Genomic DNA, 15,221 nt, shown 5'->3' with positions numbered 1-15,221 from the left:
GCAGACAAAAGCTTCCATAGTCCAAACAGACGTTTTTATCCTCTGCATTCGCAACAATTGTGTGTGCATCACATATATAACCGTGTTAATATTTAGTAAATTGGGAATATTAAAAAAAGTTGCCGGTCTGAACTTCCGGTGTCTCTGTTATACAAAATCCTTCAAATAGATACAACATCATTACCAAATAACGGCATGACATAAGATGAACATAATAAGATGACATTAAGAGCCATCTGGCTCTACGTCTATATACATGCTGTAGCACTGGATTATGCAACTTTTTAGAGATCGCCCATGGTTGCCTTCATCACGGTTATCTTATGATTGCGTGTAGATAACAGACTATCGAACAAAACGTCCCTTCCACTTAAATGAGGCTTCAACACACGCAATTGTTTGATGATAAGCGTTGTAGAGGGAGGGGGTCGCTTAAGATGGTTATCAGATATACGCTTTTACCAAATGTAATTGGCAAGTAAGTGATCCAGATGTAGCACAAAGTCAAGCTTGAAACTTTTGACTGATATTTGATTATAATGTGCAAATCATAAAAAGAATGCACTGGTAAGAAACCACCAATGATTCTTCTAAATAGACGAATATCATTGAAAAAACTGTCTTTTACCTCAGGCCAGCCATTACTATATAAACAGATGAAAAGGTAACTCCCATTACTCAGACTTATACAAAGGCAAAAACACAATACTGATAAAAAAGTATCTTATACGTAAATTATAACCACTGTACCAGTAAAAAATTAAATGACATGTGAACATTAATGTTATAATTTACAAAAATGCAATTTAAAATGTTTACCATCCTGAATTTCTTGGTTCGTTTCGAAAAGTGTGTATTTTTCACCTTTACTGAGGAAGTGTGTTGCTAATACGCGAAATATTCACCTTTCTTTTAAATTTTGTATATCTGCCACAGGAAATTGTTTTTTCCTTTAATTGTATTAACATATTGAAGAAAGGTGACACTCTTGTGTATCCAGATATTACATTAAAGTATATTTTTCTCTAACGTGATACGTAGCAGTATATATATTGGATGAAATAAATTAAACCTACTACAGTTAAACTATTTAGCCCGTTGTTTGTCTTCACGTAATGTCAAATAGATTTAAGATTTCAAAATATTTGACTGATACCTTACATATGAGAGCTTTAAGGAGATTTTTTTTCAAATATTATTAACAATAGCAGAAACCGTTGCTGTCATTGGCGCCATTTTAGCATTTAACCTGAAAAATGTAATATGGTCACTAAATGTCAACTCAAAACATGACCTTTTATATCAAATTTGAATAAAATCACAAAACAAAAGTTAAGAATTACATAGAACCCACGACTTCATAAAAATGACAAGCTACACAAAGTGATTCGCTCTCGAATCGTACTTGTCCTTCTTATACAGAAATTGAAAATGATAGTAGAAATTCTTATTTGTATTATGATATTAACAAAACATATATCTCCATCTTCAAATGTTTGTACTGATGAAAATGCATTTTTTTTCTTTAACCATTAAAACTCGTGCCCTTTTCATGGTAGCTACTTGTAAAACTCCGATTATTTGCTTATTCAACTTTTATTATGAAGTTGTAAGTGAAAATACTGACAAAGAGGATATGCGTAAAAGACACCATAATTCCATTGTCTTATTCCATTACACAACGAATATTTATCTATCTGCAAAAGGTTTATAAATCACAATTAGAATAATAAAAACAATCAATTTTTACGTCCAAAATGACATGTCAAGTGTCCTTTGTTTTAATGTGTGACACAATAGATCACCCGGCTAACCTTTAACTCATTAATTCCTTCACTAGATACTGTGGTTTTATCAGTATTCGTGGAATACAAGTTTTAGTGGATTTCATTGCAAAGTTGATCCATTAAACTTATGTTCATTGAAATGTAATTTCTATTGACATTTTTTATTGATAGGGTCATTAGCCATGTATTTACGTATCCTTGAGACTGTAATTTTCACTTTATCTACAAAAATTAATATCCTTGAATATTAATGAAACCAAGGTATTGTGGATTCCCCTCCCACGCAGAGACCACGGATCACGTGTAACCTTTATCTCTATTAATTTTTTACTGTGTGTATGGGTGATATAGACCACTAGTCCAACCGTCTAACCTTTAACTCAGTGAACTTCAATGAATAAGAGAAACCCAGCCACGGTCCATAAATTATCCCTTTACCGTACGAAGCTGTCTCCCCGGGCAGGTAAAGACCGTTAGGATTGGCACAGACGCAGTTGTTGTGCCACCATCCAGACACGTAGAGGTCCGCACAGTTATAAACGAACATGTCACCGTCCCGATCCTGCGTCGTGAACATCATGTTGTTAATTGGCATTGCAGTCCCTGTGAAACAGTCTTCTACAAAATAAACATATTTATATCAATACAACAAAATGTAAATAAGGAGCGATAAACATCATGTACTAAATCACAATTACTATGTCGACTTGTTTTAAAAACATAAAGAAAAACAAAATATTAAAAAAAAACTAAATATCCGCTAAGCATTCGATATTTTAAATGAAAATTGATGTAGTAAATTTCTTTTTAATTAACCTTCAAAAACCACTGTTTTTTTCAGTGCAATGCATTGTATACTATACGCTACAGATCACGTTTACTGATCAAAACAAAGATATGGTTGCAAAAAGAAAACTCCTTGAATAAACATTCGCTAAAAATATCTGTAGTAAATAAAAATAAGTTTTCTACAGTAAAACTTATATGCAATTATGATAAGAGTGGTACTCTGAACAATTCTTTGAAATTTTTAGATCTCACCTACATCCCCAGAGAACCCCGATAAGGTCACAGTGTAATTGCTGAATTCGTTTCCAACGTTAAAACTGCTGTACTTGACGTAACGTTTTTCGTTGGTGAAGTCTTTCATATCCATTCGAATCTCATTCGTCCCTTGAGATAGAAGGTAGTGAAGTTTTTCGTTACCTGAAATATTATGAAATGAATAATTAATTCTGGTAATAACGCGCTCTTTGATAAATGCCCCAACCAATTTTAGGTTTGTATAAATCGGGTTGCTATTGGATTAATTCAATCATAAAGTCATTGTCAGCGATATTTGACAAAATACTTAATATTTTTCGATTAAGATACATTTAGTCTTAAGCAATCAATCATAAATTAAATTATAATCAACGGTCTTAGATACTTTTGTCAAAAGCAAGAAAGCATATACCAAGCCAAAACTCCAATAACATATTTCCAAAACCGTTCTTGTATTCTATTTATGTTCGGTTGAAATCCTGGGACCCATCGTGGTGCCTTTGGAAAACCTGGTAGGAAACAGGTGTTTTATGTAAGGGAATTCATCTTCTTTTATATAGGTTAGCTCAATATATTGCTACACTCTTGGATATTTATAATTCTAGCATATAAAATTATACTCTGAGAAATTGTCTACCATAAATGCTCTTATAATACAAAAAAATAATACTACCGTCCATCCCCCGCCATCTGTCACCATATCACAGAAAACTGTCATGTGACCTAAGATTGGCAGCCATACTTGATACTGACCACTTGGGGAATGGGTGTTAGAGTTGTATATATCAGTGCAGTCTTTTGGACCCGTCGCTGCATTACCCTCTAGAAGTAGTCAAAGTATATAGATAACAGAACAATATGACTGGAAGACCTGTGAACGCTAACGCGCTTTTCCCGCCAACTTTTTTTCATCCAAATATTTAGGAATTTCTGTCAGATATTCAAAAACAAATTTATCTACCAAAAAAGTATGATCAAATCGTAATTGATTTATACCAAAATAAAATTTGTAGTCAAATTTATAATTTAAAAACAAAAGTTTTGCTTACGGGGGTATCTAAAAAAACGGCATTCCATTTGGTCTCTATGAGTGAGGAAAATATTATTCAGCGGCCGATATGTGCATTAAAACTTAATAATCACATCTTTACGTGTAAAATTTCATTTTAATTCATATCTGTTAATTATTTTTCGAAGATTTACAAAGCAAAATTCTTTGTTTTTGGAATTTATGTCGGTCTATAGACATATGTCCCAATCACCACCCCCCTCCCGTGAAACAATAAACCCATATATACCAATATATAAATAAAACCCCTCAAAAGGAATTTTTGTTTCACATTTACGTTTTCCGTTATTTTTTTTTATGAAAGGAACTATTTCAACCCAAAATACAAACTTGTATATCTCTTCGTTTGATCAAGTCATTTATATTTAATGAAAATTTACGTAAATGTTCTCATAACTATAAAAAATGACATTAATTAGACAATTTTCAAAAAATAACGTTTAGTTAGGCGGCTAAACAATGCTTTCGTTCGCAGTCCTTTCATGTGTAAGGTTACCTGCCGAAATTGCAAAACATCTCAAACTTACCTTTGATACAATGGAATTTTCTACTGGATAACATAACACAGAGCTCGTCAATGGAACAAGACAGGCATTCAGAGTTAACAGTTTCCTGAAGACAAAACAATCTCATAACTTATGAAATTTAATGCAAAATGGTTGCAAATTACGAATAACTCTAAACCAACTTTTCGTGAACCAGTATTTATCGTATGGTTGTTATAACAAAATATGGGTCTGGATAAGGCTTTGTCGCCAACATTAGTCGTCGCAAACCAGTTTATTGGAAGTAAATCGCGATATAAAGTCGCCGCGAATGAATGTTGTTTTAATTTATTAGAATTTTTAATATAGAATAATCAACTTGGGATTGCGAATCTGTTATACCTGTAATTCATTAAAATCATCATGTTTTGAAAAAAGGACACCATATTCATGCACATTCATTTTGAAATCATTTCAAATAAAAATATGTGGTCGTATTTTTATCAGTGAGAAATTTACGCTAGGTATAGCAATATTGCTAGTTTAAATAGTACCAACATATTCTTTTGAAAACTTTAATGTAATTTTAATGTCTATTTACTTTCCTATAACCTTTTTATCAAGTCATCGATAAACTAACCAAGCTTTTAAATCTCACAATCGTCACATTGTAATCTTTAATCATATCACAATATCGTCATAACACGTAGCCTAACATCTTCAGGACGTTTTCTTTATTGCGTTCAAGTATATTTTGTAAACAAGAAACATGTAATATATATAATTGTTGTTTGATTGGTTAACGAGTTAAATTCAACAAATGAGTCCTTACCTGACCGAGTTCAATCCTAACGTAGTCAGAATTTGGTTCCGTTTCGTTGATGGCTGACACGAGTTCACAAAGCAGTTCTTGTTTCTTGTAGTTGACTCCCTGACATAGTTTGGGTCTGTGTTTACATTCCCGGAGACACTGCTGTGGTCCAATAGTCTCAAACAACTTGACAACGGGACCACGATACCTCTCACCGTGAACAACCGTATTCGAAAAACTCAAACACAGAAATAGTAAGAACAGTAAGCAGAAGTTTAATGTCATCTTGTTTATAGCTTTTCAGATCGAAATATTTGAAGTATTATTACTTCATTTGTTGATATTGATGTCCTCGAGACCAACCTTTATTATTTTGCAAGATCATTTAAGTTATTTTTTATTTATATTTATGTTTACAAGTATTTAGGGTACTCTACCCCTGAAACGCTGTACCGCTTTCACAACTGACAACGTACTATTCATCAAGGCAGAAGGGATGAGTAATAGTTAACTTCGATTATGAATATCGGTATTTGGACCATACACTTTCATCCTCATTACATTGATATCTACCTACAATTCGATTTTAATTTGTCAATATTAATGGAAAGCTAGTCATTACTTTTGAAAGCAATTTTCAAATTAATGTTCAAACTTGATTTTGAAAATTTAATTATTAAAAGACTCTCCTTTTAGAGACAAGCAAATTAATTAGAACACGAAATTTACAATTCCATGCATATTACCCATCGTTTGTAGTTTGTAAGTTGTCTTTGTCGCTTACAATTTCCAATATGTACCAATTCTTTTTATGCAACCTGTAATTGGATTGAACAATTTTCCAAGGCTTGTTTTACAATTGGATGTTTATTGAATAAATCATCAAAAAAGAAGAAAGCAAGAAGCGCATCATCAATATTACAAAGAACATTATTTTAATCATTCAAAGTTGTTCTAAATAAATGTTCAGTAGGAAAAATGATACGCTTGTATAATATTGCGTGTTTAAATCCCATACGACTATTTTAGTCTTTACTCGTATGTATACATTTTGAATCTGTTTACAATGTTTTTGATAATATTTACACGACATTGCACTTTCAGTCAGGAGGTTATTATTGTGGAAACTTATGTACCTGGTATTTTTTTTATTTGTGTATATATTGCAAGCAGTACATAATAACTAAGATTTATTTTTGCTTGGAATAACATGTAATTTAGATTTAATATGATTCCTTAGCTCCCCTTCATTTTTTTTCTTTATCTTTTCAACACGTTGGAAAAAATTACAAACCAGTAAATTGTTTTTCAGTTAATATCTTTTAATGTTTTATGAAAAGATTACTGTACAGATAATAAATGAAAATGTTACAATGCATTGATGTAAATAATTTGAGTTTCATTTACAAGGAGGTCAATGCTTCAAGCAATTAATTAAAATGATTTCTAATCTGGGTTTTTTTATCAATTAGAAATATTTTTGTGCAACTTTTTTAAAGCTATAATGATGTTTTATAAGTATTTATATTTAAACAAACGAAATAATACAATAAACTTGCCAGTTACAATATTTATTATCTGTTAAAAAAGATATTTTTAAAGATATAATATTCATAATTTACTTATTGAAAACGCTGAAACTCATAGAGCCTAAAAGTATTATGCTGTATTAAATGAGAACAGCTGACCTTGGACATCAACGAATTTTCAAGAACTTGTAAAACAAATTGACGGTCAATTAAAATGTTGATGATTACCAAACATATTTTATCTTGTGCAATATTTATGTAAACTATCTGCGGAACAAGCTAGTCATGAGCTGTCAAAAGTTTCTCGCTGGTTGAGCGGTTGTTGAGGAATTTTTATCTTACACAGGATGAATGACCATCTTTAAGTCCTCCTTAAAGATAGCTTAAAGGTGTTTAAAGGTAGCTTAAAGACGATCTTTAAGCCACCTTTAAGGACAACTTATAGGTCCTTATTGTCCAAACTTCTTTAAGCCACCTTTAAGCTAGCTTTAAGCCACCTTTAAGCCGCCTTTAAGCCATAAAAAAAATTAATTCAATATTGTGCTTAATTTACCAACAAAATGTATTAACTTTATGAAAGGAAAGGTATTAAAAACGGTTTTTGTTCTAGAAAATAAAATGAAAAAAAAAAAAACAACCAACGCCCACGTCGAGAATTGAAACCGGGACCCTTTTTTACTAGCATCACCACACTTTTTTTTTTCTTTTTTTTTTTTTTTTTTTTTATCTTTTATTGATATTCAACATAATTCACACTGTACATATCAATTCTTAAAAACAGCAATGTCTAATAAACAAATAAATTTATACAAAAGGACAAGTATTAAAAAATAAATATCAACACACCCTCCGTTTCTTTAACTAGAGGATTTCTGTTCAAAAATAATTTGGAGAAAATATTCCTTCTGTTTTCCTTGATACACAATTGGTAATGATTATATGAAATAAATTGTCTTAACATGTATTTACAAAATTTAGTAACATCCATCTTCTGTTGACTTTTGATAAACAGTTGTCGTCGTTTGTATATACTTAATCTACATATTGATAAAAAGAAATTAACAAAAAATGTATTTACATTTTTTATACCCGTTGACAATGATGAGAAAAACATCTCATCAAATCTTAAAATATTGAAAATATTTACATCTACATCTTTGAATAATGTTTCTAAATGATACACAACAAATTTGTCTTTAAATTCATGTAGTTCATTACAGCCAATAAATAAATGTATAATATCTCCCTTTTGTAATGAGCAAATTGGACAACAATTTGATTCTGTTTTGCCGATTTTAAATAATTTTTCATATGTAAATATTGCATTGTAATACATCTTAAAATCTAATTCAATAATTTCAGGTGGTTTATAAGACTCCAATAATGTACCCCATCTTTTGAAAAATACATCAGAAGCATCAATATTAAATTTTTCTTTCCAAAATCTATTTGATACAGGATGTTGAAACAATTTGTGTAGCAGTAATTTGTAAAATATTTTAACAGTACATGTACTAAAAACTATAGATTGATTTTCATATTTTACACAAAAGTCTGCAAGAAAAGCCATGTTGTGAAACTCCTTTTCTTTTACATATTCTGTCCATTCCCTCGGAATGCTTTCTAAAAGAGTTCTGTAATTTTTCTTGATAGCCAATACATTTACATCAGGGTCATACTCTTGAATAATATCAACAATATAAGAACTTGGTAAAAAAACCTGGTATAACTTCATATGCTATATCTTTTACACTTCCTCTGCGCCACGGCAACTTACATATTTATGACTGTTTTTATATCCTATATATCAGTGGATATTGAATCAATATATTGAATGTGTTTACTTGAAAAGATTTTGACAAACCATTCAGTTTGTAACAATCAATTATATCTAATTTATAAATTACATGCATGCATGTATTTAGAATGAAATACGGAACTTGGTCTTCAGTGAACAAAAATATATTATACCTAAATTGAAACCGTTAGGCTCATTAGACTAAGTAGGCTTTCTTAGTTAATAAATTTAAACCGAGTAGATATACGTTCATCTAATTTATAGCTATAAAAATGTAAGAAAGAAAATGAAATCATTTCTTTTATTAAATGCAATGAAACTATTAGGGCATTTGTTCAATTTCCCGCAATTCCCCGGTTTTCATGATCGCGGTGCCGTTCCAGTATGTTTAAATATTTATTTGTTTACATGATTTTTAAACTATCAATTCTATAACAAACAATATTATCAATTACCGGTGACGTATTTACTGCATGTGGAATTGCAAATGATGTATACAAATACCTGTACATACAATTGTATGATGTATCAGGCCGCGTATGTGACATATTTACCCTTATACATATATTTAAATAATTAACCCCTGTTTATGATCACCAGTACATTAATTAATTAGCCTCAAGATTTTACTCTTACATACATGTATCGTTAATTTGTAGACGTAACATTTTTGAAACCCAGAGCTAGGAAATAATACTTTGAAAATGAATTACAAATGTAAATAAACATTTATTCACTAGACTTATCGTATACTCGCACATGCTAGGATTCAACGCCTTTAGAAACCCTGACATCCACCTGGGCACACGACACACCTGTGGTATATATCTTGTATATTCTGTGTTAGTTCCAGGGGTTTTCTTAAGTTGGACAAAGTGAAACAATAGACTTTAATTAGATATACACAAACGTGCTCCTGGGCACACGACACAACTGTTGTGTATATCTTGTATATTCTGTGTTAGTTCCAGGGGTTTTCTTAAGTTGGACAAACGATAGACTCTAATTAGATATACACAAACGAACAAAACTATTTCTAGACAAACAAAGCAGTAATATCCTGCCCGATATAACAAAGGCAGTTGAGAGTCTTTTCATCTTTAACATGTATCTAGCAGATCTAGAGTTAGACCTAGAAATAATGAAAATTGAAAAAAAAAAATCTTAAACCGATTATCAAATTAAAGCATGCATTTTTGGTTCATCATCTTTATTTTGTTTAATAACCGGGTGAACTGAAAGAGAGAGAGAGAGAGAGAGAGAGAGAGAGAGAGAGAGAGAGAGAGAGAGAGAGAGAGAGAGAGAGAGATATTTCACCGATTAATTTATAATAGGAAACAAACATACTTTAATTAGTTTTATGCACAGATTAAGATACAGAGACTGCGCTCACCCCTACAATAATTTTGAAACCCCCCAAAAATTATATAGAATTTTATAACGGCAATCTGGTCCATCGGAGCGGTGTTGATGATAGCGATTTGTGTTTAATGGAGCGACAATTAAAACCGTCTGGAACACCCCCCCCCCTTCCTCAGAAAATCTATTATCGCTCGGATGACCCCCTCCCTTCCCTATAAAAGAGCTTTTGCATTTAATATATGTTTTTATTGTTCAGCTTGATCAAACTTGACTTAAAGGGAACTTAAAGATGGTTTAAAGACAACTTAAAGGGAGTGTAATTGCCACTTAAAGATGCTTAAAGGTGACTTAAAGAAGTTTGGACATTAAGGACGTATAAGCGCAGCTTAAAGGTGACTTAAAGGTGGCTTAAAGATTGTATATCCTTTAAGCCACCTTTACGCCACCTTTAAGCCACCTTTAAGGACTTGCTTAAAGAATGTTTTTCGCCCTGTGTTCGCAAGTCTAGATACATTTATGACACAGTATCTCAATCGAATAACATTCAGGTATACATATGGTGTTTCAAGAACTAAAAGACTACTTTAATGATTATGAAATATTTATTGAAGGTCAGATTCAATGCTCATATTTTAACAGGGCAACCCTTAACAGTTTGAGATATTTATTGATCAGGTTATAAACTATCGATTGTGAACGTGGACTTTTTTTACAAGTGTTCTTATCACATTTTAACGACTGAAATCAACAGAGCCTTTACAATACTTCCTTGTTTCTATATGAAGTTTCTATGTAACCTAATCTATACAAAAATCTAATAGGGGGCCTAAACAAAGAAGCTTGCTGAAATTTTTTTGATTTTTTGCTTTGAATTTGTTCCGAATTTTCAACTCGATTACTCTTTTTATATGGTAAGATAGTAAATGAAGTAAATAATGATTAGTTTATTTACTAATACCGGAAAAACCGGTTAAACAGTCATGTCCCGAGTCATCCCCGTGCACATGTCATTTGTCAAGCATGGGGCATCTCTGGCGCTGTGATCAACACAAGGCCCCCGTCTTGCCCGTTATGCCCTTTTGGCGTGTTGGTATTTCGTTGGACCCCCAGACCTTCCATAGCAGAGCAAGGACAGTGTGGCCTTTCTCCAACATCCATGGACTTTGTGGTTAACATGTTTTTGCTATTGTCATATAGACATTGACATTTTTTATATTGATTCTATGCTGGCAGATAATTAATTGTTAGCTGTTGTCTAGCTTGTACTGATGAACACTGGCGGAACTCCATAAATAACATGATCGCAAAATATCATGGGTATCGTGTATCATGACTTTTCAATTTACTTTTCATGATTATAATGTATACCGTATTTCCATTTTTTTATATTTCATTCTTGTTTTGTCCTGTGAAATTAGATTGGGCAATTTAGAATTTTTACGAGATAGCTCTTTATAATAAGGCAAAATAAGAATATCGTAGATTTCATATGAATAAAAAAACAACATTTAGATATTATTTTAGGGTCTGATACGATTAATCATTGCAAAAGTATGTGAATAAACGAAATTTGTTTTAATGATGAAAAAATAAACACAGTCAATATTTTAGATTGTGCATTTCACATTTGATGAGCGAGTAAACTTGAGTTACCTGTTACGGTGCAAAAGAGTGAAGTAAATATTACGCAGGTATGTAAGGACTGTTTAATTTGAAGCTGAAATTACACATGTATATCGAAAAACAGCACTGTTTAAATAAAAAAAACCTTTAACCGGGCGAATTGCTTTAAATCTTTATTGCATATATTAACAACGATATCCAACACTTTCGTTACATCATATTTACTTCCTAATCACATGACATGCGGACTGTAACATGATTTATATAAATCGCATCGGCGCAATTGATTATTGATATTTAATAAAACAAAATTTTCAAAAATCCTTCGATAGGGCATATACAGCGCAGTTTTTGTTTGGGTTCATGTACATTTTCCGTTTATTTGAAATAATGTAAAACATTTTGCACAATCTTTGAAATTAGGTACATATTTAAATTTTAAAATCAGATTACACAAAATCGGATACATTGGAAGGTTTCACTAGCATTATCTATATTGGTACACATTTTCTATCTCAATTTCAAGCAAAATATACTAGGATTGCATCCATCTTTCACCTGCGCCAAACTGTTTGTTTCGCATATGCATTAAAATATCTCAATTCATTATCTCACATATACCAGTGACACTTTTTAAACCATTAGTTTTTAAGATAACAGTTATTTATCTTATACAAAGGTTTACATCTGCTGATTGTTGGACAGTCAATATTGAAAATATTGAATTTAGTATTCCTAATTTTAATATTACCGTTTATCTTAAAGGAGAATGGTCACAATTTTTGCCAATTTTAATGTTTGCAATGCTTCAGCGCGGTATTTTCAATAGGCAACCAAAATTGGAATGACACTTGTTAAGATGTAAGCGACTTACAGAGACTACAATGTAAACAAAACTATTGTTTGTATTTTGACCGTTAAAAGTAAAAATTACAGTTTTAGACCTACAATGAATGTGTAACGTTAAAAACTGTTTCTTTTTGCTTAAAATAAAAAGTAAGATAGACAAATAAGCCTTAACGATTTTTACTTGTAAATTTAACATATGCAAGCAAAACAGGGTACGAGCCTTGTTAACATAACGAAGAATTTTTAGCTCTATGTCTTGTGTATCTAAACAGAGCGCGTAAACATAAAATTTTGTCAGATAGAGGAACAAAAATATAGCCTACAAGACACAACGACAAAAATTTAAAAACAAAAATTTAGAAGACGTTAACAACAAGTTAAGTTGATTGGTCATTTTTTACAAGATGAAACTAATAAGTAACCTGCCTTTTTATTCAGAAACTCACTTCCGATTTTTTTCTGACCGCAAAACTATACTGTCTGTCACAAGATATGTTTGCCGCATATTTCCTTGAATTATGCGGTTTTTATAAATACCTCTTATTAATAGTATGATAAAATCCCAGGATTGAAATGCCTCCTTTTAGCTTGTCAGGTTTCAATACGTGGCCAAAAATACGGGGATTTTCCTTTGGTAAAGAAATGAAGGTACTCGAATGATAACGTTGAAAAATTGTGCGAGGTATAAATGTCATTATTTCCCATTGGAAATCTAGGAAAATCGTAGGAAATCTGTATTCGTTCTGTGAATTTTCACGAGGGAAAAATGATCATGTGTGAATCAGGTTATCTTGGAAATTCCCGTTCATCCGAAATGTAACCCCTGAGTAAGTGCAATTGAAATTTGGAGCAGCCGTAAGATCCTAGACATATTTATGATACACCATTATAAGTATAGAGTTAGCTTATACAAAACTACTTGAAATTCACGTAGCTTAGATATCTAAAGCTCATTGAACACATTAAAAACTTCTACAATGTTTATTGAGGGTCACTTAAAAACTAGAATAAAACAAAAAAAGCTATAAACGTCTTGTGAATCCTGCATTTATGCATTTCTGAGCATTTTTGAATCGCTTTAATGACTATGAATAATTATGATTTTGCAATATTACTTTTTTACCTTTTTTGTGTTGAGCGATATAACACAGCCTCTGGGAATCAACTTATTAGCCTACAATTTTACCGTACAAATTTGAATATTAATATAAAAACGCCAGCGTCAAGTATCACTATAATATGTGTAGAACACCTGTTCGAAGGAAATGTTTACTTTCGCGTGGTTATTGTTTTTACATTTAGGTGTTGACACTCCTTTTAAAATGATGATAAATGCATTTTTATGGAGTATTGACCTCTTTCAAATGGACCCTTTAGATAAAAACTGCTGTGAGTTTAAGAATCTACTTCAAATTGTTAGCGATCGCCTCTAGTTAACATGTCAAAACAATGTGCAGGCTGCTGCCAAAATATATATCTTATAATATAATATGACCCCTAGGTTGTGGGTTTTGGTGATTTGAAATGATATATCGACGTAACGATAAGACAATAACATTGAGAAGAACGTCTAAATGATAGTATTTAACGATCGTAAAATGATATTGACGCAATCGTCTATATCGTAAAAAAAACTTACGATAAGCCTGGTACAGTTTTCCAAAGTAACGTTGTGCACATGCGCGAATCGATATTGATACAAAATCGTCTATATCGACAACAAATATGGACAACTTTAGTTGTGGACAAAGAAAAATATCGATGATAGATATGGACAGCTTTTTTTTTTTTCTACATTGTTTTACAAATTGATACCGATACAATATCGTTCATATCGACGATTTCTCAGTGGGTGATGGACTTTTTTATTTGAAAATATATACAAATTGATATGGTCAAAATCGACGATATCGACTTTTATCTTCATCTTTATCATGAGTTTCATCTATTGATATAGGAAAATTGATTTAGATTCGATATCGTCAACATTGACGACATTAACGGTAGATATAGAAACTTTATTTATGTACATATGTAAATTAATACGCAGCACAGTTAAGGCTGTCAATAAACTCCGTTCAGGCAAAAAGTACGGAAAATGTGCATTATGACATCACAGTATATTACAAACTTCGAAAGTACTTATTTATCTATTTATTAGCAAAACTAACTTATACTAATCTTTTAATTGAAAACAACAAATGCTATTACTTACAATTTTGATGTCCGTTATATCGTACACACTGAAAAATAAGCGAGATGTCGTTCTCGCTGTACTACAAAATATGACGTCATATGCTTCAAAATGACGCATTAAGTTAAGTCGTTGAAGGCTCTCATGCAGTTTTAGAGCGAAGAAAAATAAATGTCATAGATGAACGGAAAATTATAAATGGATATTTTGTTTAACATTATTATTAGTAGAATGCTACCTATATAGTCTTATTTTCATTTTGTTAAAAGTATGCATCGTATTAAGAAGCAACCTCGGTTTTGTATAAAATATCGTATATCTTTAAGCTGAGTACCTAAGTAAATCTCTTAATTGCAAGGGCATACACTTACCTGATCCTGACAAACTTTTACATGTAAATTTCAAATATGCAATGTAACTAAAAAACTTCTACGATCCTTGTAAAAACTTACAAATTAATATTTTTTTAATGAAATCAACACTGTGACCTTCAAAATTATTCAACATAAGCAGTATAAATTACGGTTTCTACTAACAAATAATCTTATCTTATAAAGTTCGCACCGTTTTTCAAAATCTACGATATAACATCAAGTTATTTTATTATTCACTTGTCAATTTTGACATGATTATGCCCTTGCAATATTGAATTTTTTAAATGACCTCAAAC

At 31.4% G+C, this 15,221-nt stretch overlaps 1 pseudogene; it reads right to left on the bottom strand.

Annotated features, from left to right (window-relative positions):
• Positions 1 to 2,142: 2,142 nt before the first annotated feature.
• Positions 2,143 to 15,221, bottom strand: part of LOC128174840 (uncharacterized) — a 32,272-nt pseudogene continuing 19,193 nt past the window's right edge.

This window comes from Crassostrea angulata, chromosome 2 (assembly GCF_025612915.1).
Source record: "Crassostrea angulata isolate pt1a10 chromosome 2, ASM2561291v2, whole genome shotgun sequence".
In the NCBI taxonomy this organism is placed as follows: domain Eukaryota; kingdom Metazoa; phylum Mollusca; class Bivalvia; order Ostreida; family Ostreidae; genus Magallana; species Magallana angulata.
This window is presented reverse-complemented; position numbering and strand designations above follow the sequence as displayed.